Raw genomic sequence first — 13084 nt, 5'->3', positions numbered from 1 at the left:
AATGGTTTTCCCTGGGAAAGGCCTATCATATTAAAGACTTTACACCCTATTAAAAGTGACCTGGTTAAATGATTTACAAACATTCACTTGGAATGTTACCCTATTAAAGGATTTAGCACCTTGTCTAAAGGCTTACAATATGGCTATTAAACCAATATAGTTGCTAAGCAACCCTATCAACATAGGATTTCCTTTCTCACAATACAGTTGTTAGAAAGTATGGTAGAATGTCTTGACCTGATGACTTGCAATCCTTAATTGCTGATTCTAGATCCTCATTCTACTTTGACTGCTCTGATCCTTGCTTGATCTAATATGTCACTCATCAAAATTTTGATACTCTATTCTTGATCAACTAGATTCTGCAATGCTATTCTACTCTTCTCTAAGTCTTTAAACACCCCTCTAAACTTTTCTATAATTCACCCATACACTTTTCTTATTCACACATATAATGGGGTTTCATCCTCCTTTTAAAGAATTTGAAGCCTTAGGGTTAGGTATGAATCTACGATCAATATTTACTCTTCATTTCCCACTCAATTCTTGCACTTTTCCTATTTTTTGCATGCCTTCTCCATTTTTCTTATTGGTTACATGCTGATTACATAGGTAATGCAAAATATTTGATCTTGTCTTCAAGATCCTTCGAGATTCATCCTATGCCAGCTCAAAAATGGTTTACATTTGAGTTTGTGAAGGCACAAACTCATATGTTGATTTTGTATTACTTGACACTTACTAATTATTTATGCTTAGTGCATATAGGAATTCCATCTCACTTGGCTCCTATAGCAATTCTATTTCACTTGACATCTATACTTTTCTCGACATCTATAGTGACTCAGCATCACTTATCACTCGACACTTGAACTTCACTCGGCACCTAAAGTTCACTCAACACCTATTGAATTCTTTTGCTCGGCACACACTATAGCTTAGCTTCTATATTATATTCGGCATCATCTTGAGAATTGGTTAAGTGTGTTGACACTCAAATGTCAAAACCAATCTAAGACCAATAGTTAGTTCCAAGTAGTTTCATTAATTTGATAAGGGAATCAGCTTTGAAAGTGGGATGATCAAAATTGGCATGTCCATCCTTATGATATATGTCTCTATCTCATAATAGAAAATTACGCCAAACAACAAGTGAAAAATTATTAAATATATGAAAAATTAGAAGAACATCCACCTATAATATTTTTTGAAAGACAAAAATATAATAAAAATATAATTTGGTGGAAAAATCCATGACCCATGTGGCTCCACATTGTGGCTAGTCCACTATCTAGAAGTGGAAACTCTTCATGTTAAATATGAAGATCTTGAAATTAGAAAAGATAACTATCAAAGATCTATATTTGTGTTTTAGTCATAACAAATATACAATCTAATTCTAGGAAAAATAATAGTCTTAAATGTATATGATTAAATAAAATAAACAAGAGTACTTGTTGTAGCTATATAATTCTAGTATTACTGATTATGTTAAACAAAATGTTCAATAAAATAAGTATGAAGTAACATAAATGGATCACCTGCTCAATCCTATTATGACTTAATGTGAATGCATCCAATCATTACCTAGATGATATTATGCATGAGATCTTTACTCAATCACCAAGAGATAATATAATTTGTAAGTATATATTTTTGCATACTTAGTTTGGTATGAATAAATTCAATTGAATGCAAGGGTAATTGCTTGTGTGAATTAAAGACATGAATGATTAATTTAATTTAGCATAAGTACTATGCAAGCGTGTATGTATGCATGTAAAGCAATTTACATAGTGAGCTGATTTACATACATACATGCACATATGCATACAATCATCCTAATCAGTTATCCTTGAATCTAACCAAATCTATTATATATGAACAAGAGATATATGTTTAGAAGAAAAAGAAAAGAACATTTATATAGGTACCTCTTCTCCCCTTGAAGAAAATTATAGAGCAAGGGCATGGAGATCACAAGGGAATGGCAACAAAATCTTAGATCTCCACTAATCTCCACCAATGATCAGAGCTCTCCACCCTCATTTGGAGCTTTCCACCCTCTTTCATGCACAACTCTCCACAATCAATCAAAAAAATGTGGAATGATTAATGTCATATTTTCTTTTCTTTTTTGTTCATAATCCATAATCCACAATCCACAAGATCTTTATATATATATATATATATACATACATATATACACAAATACATATCTATACATACATACATATATACATACATATATGAAAACAAAAATGCACTTTCTAAGAGTTTACAATTGTTCAACAAAATTAAATTTTTACAAGAAAATGCATCAGAATAACTATTAGCTTAGAAGCAAGAACATGGTGTTGAAATAGTACAAAAAGTGCTTGATATGAGAGATTCACAAGTGAGGGTGTTGACCAATCTTGAAAACTTGAATGCTGAAATGAAAGTTATCTATGATCAAATACCTATGCTAGAGTTACAATACACTGTGAAGTTGATTTTAGATAAGGTAGAGGCAGATATTCAAAAGTTTGATAATCAAAATTTAAGGCATGAGAGTAAAGGTAGAGTGGCTTTAGAAAGAGTATGAGAAGGAGTAGCTTTAGAAAGAGACTGCATGAGAGAAAAAATAGCTAAACAACATAGAGGATATTATGAGAGCCATTGGATAGAATCCAAGAAAGTGTTTCAGTAGGTACTATGATATTGGAATCACTTGCACCTGTCTTTGAGAATTTACAGTCCAAATATCAAATGCTCATAAGAGTGTTTCAAGTATTGGCATAGTCTCCTTGTGATGATCCCAAGTATCAAATTCTTATAAGAGTGTTTCAAGGTTGGGAAACACTTCAACATCCTTTACATGGTTTAGAGGTAATGTCATTGTGGTAGAGGCTTCTACAAGGGAATGAGCCTTATGATTATGGAATTTATACAGAAGGAGAACTTTCTTCTTCAAATCCTTACACTCAACTCTTTACTAAAGTTATTCTTCAATTCCTTGCATATGCAATTTTATCACCTTGGAAAATTGTATTTGATCCTGCTAGCTGGGAATAGCTAATTTTTCATTTCATTGTACCTAATCTGATGACAGTTCTATAGGAATTTGTAATCAACCAATCTAATCAGCAACTAGATCCATTTAACTAGTTATGGCTAGTTTCTTTCTAAAAATATCTGCTATGATATGTTTTTGTAAAATTTATTGCAAACTCGACCCATTTTTCATAGTTTGCATTATTTTTTTGGAGGATCTTGAGGTGAGTCACTTAGCATGGGTTGAGTGAGTTTCACTTTTTTATTATTTGGATTCTAGAAAATCTATGAAGGTGGATCAATTTTTATGTTGTGTAGCTAAGATGTAATAAGCACCTTTAAAAATATCACTAAATGTACATGTTTAAAAAGAGATATAAAGAGATACCTATTTAGAAGGAAAATAAACCAATATTTACATACCCTTGAATAAAATTGCAGAGCTATGGCATGGCAACACAATCACAGAGCAAGGGCACAACATGACAATGAAATTGTAGAATAAGGGCACAACATGGAAACAAAATCATAGAACAAGGTCAAGGCACCAAAATCACAGAGCAAGGGCATGTAAATAAAATTTAGAGATCACAACAACAAAATCACAGAGCAAGGGTACATCAACAAAATGCAAAGATATATATCACAGGAACAAAATGCACCAAGCACATATGCATAATCATGAGGCTCATTCTCTTGTAGAAGCCATAAACCTATTAAATATATGTATATATCAACCTAGCTAATCAACAACTAGACCCATTTAACTGGTTATGGCTTATTTCTTTCTAAAAATATCTTCTATGATATGTTTTTGTAAACTTTCTTATGAACTCTTCCCATTTTTCTTGGTCTACATTATTTTTGTGGAGGATCTTGAGGTAAGTCACTTAGCATAGGTTGAGTGAGTTTTATTTTTTTATTTTTTGGATTTTGAAATATGTATGCAACTATATAAATTTTTCTAATGTATAGCTAAGATGTAATTATTGACATTATAGTCATGTTTTTTATTAGTGACATACACTTATTCAGATTGTAAGTATCTACCAAGATCATTATATAGTTAATAGTGTTAACCAAGTATTTCAATATCTACTAAGTTTAATAGTTACTATCAAGGCCAAGGTATAGTATTTAGTTTGTGCTAAGTAGTTACTACCAAGGTGTTGATCAGTAGTATAAACTGACCATCTCAATGTATGCCAAGTTTATTAGTGCAAACCAAGTTGTGCAATGCTTACCAAGTTTCCAATTGATGTGATGTGAGTCTAGTGTTAGCCGAGCTACCCAATGTTAACCGAGTGACTCAATTTATACCAGACTCATAGTGATAGCATTGACTAAGCTATGCAGTGTGAATCGAGTGATTTAGTTTATATGCTAAGTTTCATAGTATTTGTCAAGTCACCAGTTACAGATTGAGTTCAAGACTACTTAGAAGTGATCAGTATGGACTAAGCTTCTATGTCTATTGAGTACATGACGATGCCAAGCATTAACAGTGGATTCCAAGTATTAGAACCTTGTTGAGCTATTCTTTAGAACCCGAGTTCTTGTAGTTGGGTCAACTTTGTAGTTTTTGTGTAAACTTGTATTGTGGTCAACTTTGTAATTTGTAATTGGATTGGTATATATGTAATGTATTGTATCACATCCAATGTATGCCATGAAGTAATGTAATAAGTAGAGAAGAGTAGAAGAGAAAATTACAAAGGCTACAATAGTATAAGAAGAAGAAAAGATTTATCTATCACTGCAAGGTGATTACTATACTCAAAGGAATCTCATTCAGCAAACCAAGTTGCAGATTAGAGATTAGCTATTGTTTCATCCTAACAGGTGGGTCATTCAAATCCTTTCAAAAGGTAGACTTAACCGTCTTATGTAAATCTCTTTACCGAGTGCATACTTCATTGTATGTTTGTAAATCCTTTTTCAAGGTGGACCTAGTAGTCCTTATTGCTCCTAAGAGGGCAGATCATCAGAAGTGATTATTGTAAGCCTTAATAGGCCAAATTTATGTTGCAGTACTAAAGCTTGTGGGTATCATCCCCACCTAGTTTTACTTTCTATTTGGAAGTTTTGTGGGTCACCAAATTGTGTGTCAAAGTTTTATGAATGCTTTAATGTTTTCAGTTTCTCATGCATGCAATTAGATCAAAATACTCATGAAAGATTAATTGCTAATTAAGGATTAAGTTTTATTAGTTACTAATTTACCCCTCCCCTCTCAGTAACTTAGCTTATCATAATATTTCCAAAAATTGGTATTAGAGCTTTGTGGTTTTTAGGAAAGAAGTCTAACAGCTTGAGCAACGATCAAAGACTATGGAGGTATTTAGACTTAACAAGGCTATTGATAATGAGAAGCTAGATTTGGAATTGGCTATTGGACAACTCAAAAAAGAAAAAGAGAAACTCTCTCAGTCCTGAAAAAGAAGAAAAGATCTTGCAATCTAGATGAATGACCAACTCTACATTAAAGAAAGAATTGAAGACACGCATTCAAGCAATTCATATGAAGTTGATGAAGCAATCAAAAAACTATTTAAAAAGAATAGTACTCTTCAAGAAGAAGTAATAAAATTGAGAAGAGAGCAATAAATTTAGTTAGTAAGATTGTGTGAAGTCATGGAAGAGAAAAATGAGATAAAAGAAGAGATAGAAGGAAAGAACAATGGAATTCAGCACCTATCCCTTCAGCAAATAAACTTCATTGATCAGCTCACCAATGCAAATGAAGAAATCATGAATCTAAGGTTAGAGGAAGAAAGATTGCAAAATGATCTAAACTCTAAAAGGAAAACCAATGAAAGGATGATAAAATCTCAAGCAGACATGAATCAATTGAATGAACAAAGCCATCATAGATAAAAAGGAAAAGAAATAATTGGATATACAGAAGAAGGTGAATCATCCAAGCAAGGAGTGTAAAAGAATCAAAGACTTACTTGCAGTCACTATGGTAAGATAGGTCATACATCAAAAAAATGTTGGAGCAATGGGAAAGCAAAATTCAATTGAAAGTTCTATAATTGTAATCAGCATGGCTATAGGGAAAATGAATTCAAAGAGAAACCTAAGTTTGAAGGAAAATGTCACAAATGTAAGAAGCATGGGAAAAAATACTCAAAATGAAAAACTAAGTTATTGAACCTAGCAGAATAGATTATGAAAGCTATATTTGGTTAGGACTATAACACTTGGTGTAGATGTCATTACTTTGGAGAATTTGGACACATTGGAATGAATTGTGTAAAATATCACATGAGGACAAGAGGCACTACTAGAAGATGTTTCATTTGTATAGAACTTGGTCATCCTTCCAAGAATAGTATGAATACTAGAAGAGTTAAAGATGAAAAAAGGCAAAGGCCAATAACATCAGAAAGTAGATGAGATAGAAATGGGTTCCAAAATCTTCTAGAATGCAAGTCTGAGCAATGATGATAATGTCACACAAGAATTCAGTGACTCTAGCATTTCCACTTGATATCTAAAAGGAGAACTGGAACTAGGATTTTGAAGATATCTCATATCAGTTCTAGTTAGTAGAATGAAAAGATCCAAATCAATATTCAAGATGCAAAGGGATCACTAAGTAAATAGATGCCAGTCTTTACTGAGCATGGTTGGGTTGAAGACCTTACCAAGCAAGGTTGGGTTGTAAGACCTTGCTGAGCAAGGTCAAGAGCTACTATATTTGTTGTATGGTTATCAAGTCATGAAAGACTCTATTGAGAATTTAATGCAAGTGAAGTGGATGATAGTTTGTCAATTGAGTGAACAATCATACCAAGCATTTATAGAAAAATTTGATGAAAAAGGGACAAAACAAAGTCATTTCTCACTAGGAATTTTTAGGAGCTATCTGTGCAAGGAAATCTTTAGAGAATTCAAGCAATTTGAGCGAATTGTTATTAAATATTTTTGTATTTTGTCAAACCATACCAAGTGAAGATGTCATACACCAATAGAAAACCTAAGAAAGGATCTAACATGTTAGTTCAAGGCATGGAGTCGAAGGCACTAGAGTTTAAGTTTAGTCCTGCTATTGCAAAAACCCTAGATCTAAGTGAAGCACAGTCACAAATTCCATCGAAGGTACTAATTGATCAATGATATCCATTCAAATTTTAAATGTGATATTAAAGATATTGGAACAATGTAGATGGATGAATCATTGAAGGAATTATGCGTTAATGGTGTGTTGAAATCATAACATCAACATCTTGAAACAAAAGGTTTAACTTACATTCTACATATGCCACAGGATTTTTGAATAAAATGGATAAGATATAATCTTAGTCATGTGTAAAATGTTCAGCTATGGTTGGAACAAACTATTTTGATAACTAAGAAGATGATCCATGGAATCACTAGTCTTCCTATCTTGGTGAAAGTGAAAATGACTAGAACCCTAAGTTAGGTTGAACTAGAGAAGAAAAACCTTACCAAGTGGGATGGAAGGGGAATGAAGATCAACTATGTCATAGGCATGGAACTCAATTTTGGGATACATGTCATTGCTCACAAGATTTATAGCTCAATAGACTAAACAACATGTCTTGTGAAGTAGTGGATTTAGCATACAAAGTGGTCAAGAATAATAAATCACTTGACCTTGTCAAGTTGATGTTGAACTAGTTCAATAAGAACATGGAGAGTATAAGAAATTTCAAGAAATTTTTTTGTAAGTTTGGTTCACTTTTGACTTGTCTATTCTTCTATGTACAATTTTTTTTCCCATCTAAAGGTATAGTAGTTTGGAGGAAGGATGTACCTATTCTTTACTAAATCAATGAGTATATAGCTGAAATGGGAGAGAACTAGGTAAGTATTATGGACAATTACTTTGATGCATTCAAAGAGAAGATGAATAATAGATTCTAGATTCCTAAGAAACTAGTTGATGATTACAAAGATGATGTTTGTTTCATGGTTGACAATGATAAAGTATATATTCAGGCAGTTAGACAGAGGACAGTATAGGAAAAACCTCTTGGTTATGAGATAAACATAGATGGAACCAAGAACATTATTGAGGCACTAATTAATGAGCCTATTGAACCTAAAGCTACATACTTTGGCACCTATGATGAGGCAAAGGCTAGAATAGAACTTGAAATTAAACTCCCTCGAGCAGTCAAAAAAGGAAAGAAAATAATTGTCAAACTGAAAACCAATTCTAGTCTTTTGTTGGCTAAAGGAAAAGGAGATGATATTAAGGATGAAGAATTAGAAGTTAAAGAGAAATTAGAGGATGAAGAGCCACTAAAGAAGAAAGGTAAGGTAATTATTACCAAGCCTACCAAGACATCTATTGTTGTGTTAACAAGAAGATCATCTAGGAAGAAAGCAGACAAAGAAGGAGGAGATGTAATCTTCAAGAGGCCTCTACCTACTTTTGAGGAAAGGATGAAAGATTTAGAATTAGGATCTAGCATAAAAAAATTCAAGGCACTAAAGTATCAAACTAGGACTGAAGAGGAACAAAAGAAAATAGAGGACTTGATAATATCTAAAATGGGTAAATGGAAGTATTCTCTAGACTAGCTTTCTTAGTAGATTTCTAATATTCTAATAGAGAAGATCAAGCCAAGATGGGAGAATACCATGAAAACTACCAAAGAAATATATGCGTAGACCTTGAGATAACTCATGCTGAGTGTGGATGACAAGGAGGTAAAGGAATCTCTAAAGAAAAATGAAAAAAAGCTTACTTTGAGATTCAACACTTGTCTTGTATTGTTGAAAGACATTGCACATGTAGTGAAGAATGCTACAAACACATGGAAGAACATTTATCTTCTTTACAAGATGAGTGATTTTGAGGTTAGTGTCAGTGACAAAGATGAAGATGATGATGAACAAGAAAAAGATGAGCAAATTGATAATGAAGAAGTTACACATTTTGACAACGTAGATGATGAGGAAGATGGATAGGGACAATAAGCTACTAAGGAAGATTTACCAAATGTTCAAGATAGTAAGGAAACCAACCCAAATAAAATTGCTACAGTGGTCATAGCCTCACTTCCTCATTCTCCAAGAAAAACACTAAAAATATCAAGCCTAAAGAAAGCTTCAATAGGATTGATTGTGACTAACACTGAAAGCACAAGCACTCAATCAATCTTTGCACCTATCCAGCTCAGCACCACATTGACTAAATTGACAAGCACTTCATCTATTGAGAAACCAACACTTCCCTCTACATTAGTTTTGGTAAATCCAAGTATTTCTACTATAGGTATTTTGGCAATAAGTGTAGTATTTACTTTTACAGCTATTCCTACCATTTCTATATTTGTTTCCATTTTTGGCATGCAATTAATAAGTGTAAAGATAGTTGAGACCAAATCTCAACCGAGTAGAAAATTTTTGGGTAAAGGAAAAGAGAAGGAAGAAGACATAGATATTGATGAGAAGATTTTTATTCCTAATTGGGACATCTCAAATCTCAATTCCTATCAGATGTACATTTTTAGAGAAATTCTTTAGAAGAAAGCTAAGTAGCAGAGGCTTAAAGAAGAAAGGAACAAGGAATTCCAAATAATAGAAGATGCAAAGAATATCCTTGCAGAGGCATTAAATACATAGGTCGATACTTCTCAACCAATTTTGAACCAGTTAGTAGAGGTAGTCTAGAAATTCAATGATGATTGAATGGACAAGAGAAATTTTTGCAGAGTTGAGAAGAAGTTTGAGAATAAAGTTTTGGAACTTATTGCTCAACAAATTGCTATCCATCAAGTAGAATTATCTACTATTCTAGGTTCACTAGAGACCTCTTACAACAATGTATCTTTACTTCGGTAAACTCTATGATATTTCAAATTTCAGTAAGGAAATAAAAGATAAAATATGGAATATTGATGAAGATTTGAAGGCAAGTACATAGTAGTTGCAACTTGACCCAAGCTATAGCTCTGCCCATTGCAACAAGATCATATTTCTAACTGATATGCAGGCAAAATTTCTAAGAGAAGAAGCAATAATAAGAGCTACATTGATAGATATACAGGGCATGATTCTCCCAAAAATGGATGCATTACAGAAACACATTGCACATGCTAAAATGCTCATCCAGGACAACAACTTCTCCATTGTTGACCACATGATAAAACTAATAGTAGAAATGCAAATTGCATTGCACACATGTAAGGTGTTGCAAGAGAATTGGGACAAGACATTGGCATTAATTTTGGCGGTACATTCAAATTTCTTGTCACATTTTGACATTACTGTATAGTATATAGCATAAATCTTTGGCATTAATATCAAAAAGGGGGAGAAGATGTATATTGTGGAGAAAATATATATTGTGTAAAGGAGAGAAGATGTACAGAAAAAAGGAAATAAAATGTATATATCAGATGTGAAAAGATTGTGTAGTATATTGCATATTGTGTATGGGGGAGCATTATACTATTGTTCATGTAGAAATACTTAGAGGTACATCTCTTACAAAACCAATTTTGAAAATCTTAAAAATAGTATACTCTACCAAGTTGGATACATAAGGTAACGGATAAAAGATGTTCTTAACATTTTGAATTTAGTTTTGACTGATAAGTGTTTTTGTCACTAATGCCAAAGGGGGAGATTGTTGACATTATGGTCATGTTTGTTATTAGTGACATACACTTATTCAAATTGTAAGTATCTACCAAGCACATTGTACAGTTAACAGTGTTAACCAAGCATTTCAATATCTACCAAGTTTTGCAATTGCTACTGAGTGCAAGGGATAGCATTTAGTTCATACCGAGTAGTTACTACAAAGGTATTGATCAATAGTATAAATCAAGCATATCAGTGTATGCTAAGTTTATCAGTGCAAATAGAGTTGTGTAGTGCCTACCAAGTTCACAGTTGATGTGATGTGAGTCTAGTGTTAATCAAGCTACTCAGTATTAACCAAGTAACTCAGTTTATATCGAGCTCATAGTGATAGCATTCATCGAACTATGAAGTGTGAATTGAGTGATTCAATTTATATACCAAGTTTCATAGTATTCGTTGAGTCACCAGTGCAGACTAAGTTCAAGACTACTTAGAAGTGATCAATATGGATGAAGCTTCTACATCTATCAAGTGCATGATGATGCCAAGCATTGATAGTGGATGCCAAGTATCGAAACCTCATTAAGCCAGTCTTCAGAACTCGAGTTCCTGTAGTTGGGCTGGCTTTGTTGTTTTTGTGTAAACTTATATTGTGGCCAACTTTGTAATTTGTAATTGGATTGGTATATATGTAATGTTTTGTATCACATCTAATGTATGGCATGAAGTAATGTAATAAGAAGAGAATAATAGAAGAGTGAATTACAAAGGCTACAACAGTATAAGGAGTAGCAAAGATTTATTTATCACAACTATTGATCTCAGATTAATTTTGACAAGTGAGTGTCAACACACTTAAGTTATTTACTTAGTTCATTTCAAACTAGTAATGCATGTTGAGCACAATATGTCAATATTAGACCATGCCAAGTCATAGTGAGTTCCAAGCCACTCATGTGTTGAGTCACTCAAGTGTCGAGCAGATAAACCATGCTAAGTGATTCAAGAGCCGAGTAAATAGTGGATGCTAAGCAATATAGGCACTAAGTCACAATAGAAATATTAGTGTATGCTGAGCATTAGAGACTTGAGATGTTGAGTAAGATAGTTTTGACATATCTATTTGTTATGGCACAAACAACTATGTAAACCATTTTTGAGCCGACTAAAGGATAAATTGTAATATTTTAGAGATAAGGATGAATCTCTAGTTGGATTCTCTATGCAATTATATGTAGTCAATAAAAAAATGGGAAGGATTAATTAGAAAAATAGATGAATCTCAGTCGTATATTCATACCTAATCCTAATCCACCAAAGTCTACTTAAGGAGGACAAAATCCTAAACTTTCTAAGAGTGTTGAAGGAGTAAAAAGGATATTTTGCATGTGTAAACATAGCATTCATGGTGACTTAGTATGAAGTGAAACCACATTGAAAGATCAATTAGAGTAGAATAGAGGATAGAGAAAAAGATATAACAAAGAGACATATGATCAAGAAGGATCGAGAAAACATTGTTTAGAGGTGATCTGTTATTAGGCAAGCAAGTGCCAACCACAGGATCTATGCTGAGACATTCTAATAGGTGATTTTAGTCAAATCTCTTAAGAAAGTAGTCCTAATAGGCTATATGAAATCTTTGAATAGGGTGCTTACTTAATTGTAAGTCAAAGTCCTTTAACCAGACACACTTCTAATAGGGTGTTGAATTCCTCTAACAAGGTGAGACCTAATAGTCTTTGTAAGCCTTTAACAGGGTAGACCTCTCATAGGGTAGATTATGTCTCATGATCAAAACATTGTAACCTTCATTGGATGCACTTTATTTTTGTAGTAGTGAAGATTTTTGGGTGTCATCCCCACCCCAGTTTTACCTTCTCACTTGGAGGGTTTCTAGGTAATTAAAGCTGGTGTTATGTGTGTGAATGGTTACATGTATACATGATTTAGATGTATATTATTTACATGTTATTTCAATTTACTCATTGAATGCATGAGATAGATATATGGTGAAAGTTTTATGGGTCCAAGCTTAAACTATTGATTTACAACCTCCCCCCTAGAAGTTTTCCTTTCCTATTGTATTTCCAACAATTGGTATCAGAGCTTTGTTCTCTAAAAGAGAAGCTTTGTAGCTTTGAGGGAAGATATTGAAATAGAAGTCTACAAGTTGGGAAAGACTATTGAAAACTAGGAGATTGAAATACATCTCATTCTAGATCAACTGAATGAAGCAAGAGAAGAACTAAAGAAATCCTTTAAGAGAAGGAAGGAAATTGCTATTACAAAGAATGAAACAAAATAAAAAGAGATAGAAACTAATAAGCCATTTGTAAATGGATACTCCAATGAATTTGATACATTAGTTGTAGATCTAATAGAAAAGAATAGAGCCCAAGCTGAGGAAATCAGAAATCTCAAATTATAGCAAGAATCATAAGCTATACTGCTATGTGAGGTGGTTGAACAAAAA

This window comes from Cupressus sempervirens, chromosome 11, assembly GCF_028749045.1.
Source record: "Cupressus sempervirens isolate cs-2001-9-10 chromosome 11, ASM2874904v1, whole genome shotgun sequence".
NCBI lineage: Eukaryota > Viridiplantae > Streptophyta > Pinopsida > Cupressales > Cupressaceae > Cupressus > Cupressus sempervirens.
The sequence above is the reverse complement of the archived record's forward strand: the minus strand, read 5'-3'. Positions refer to the sequence as shown.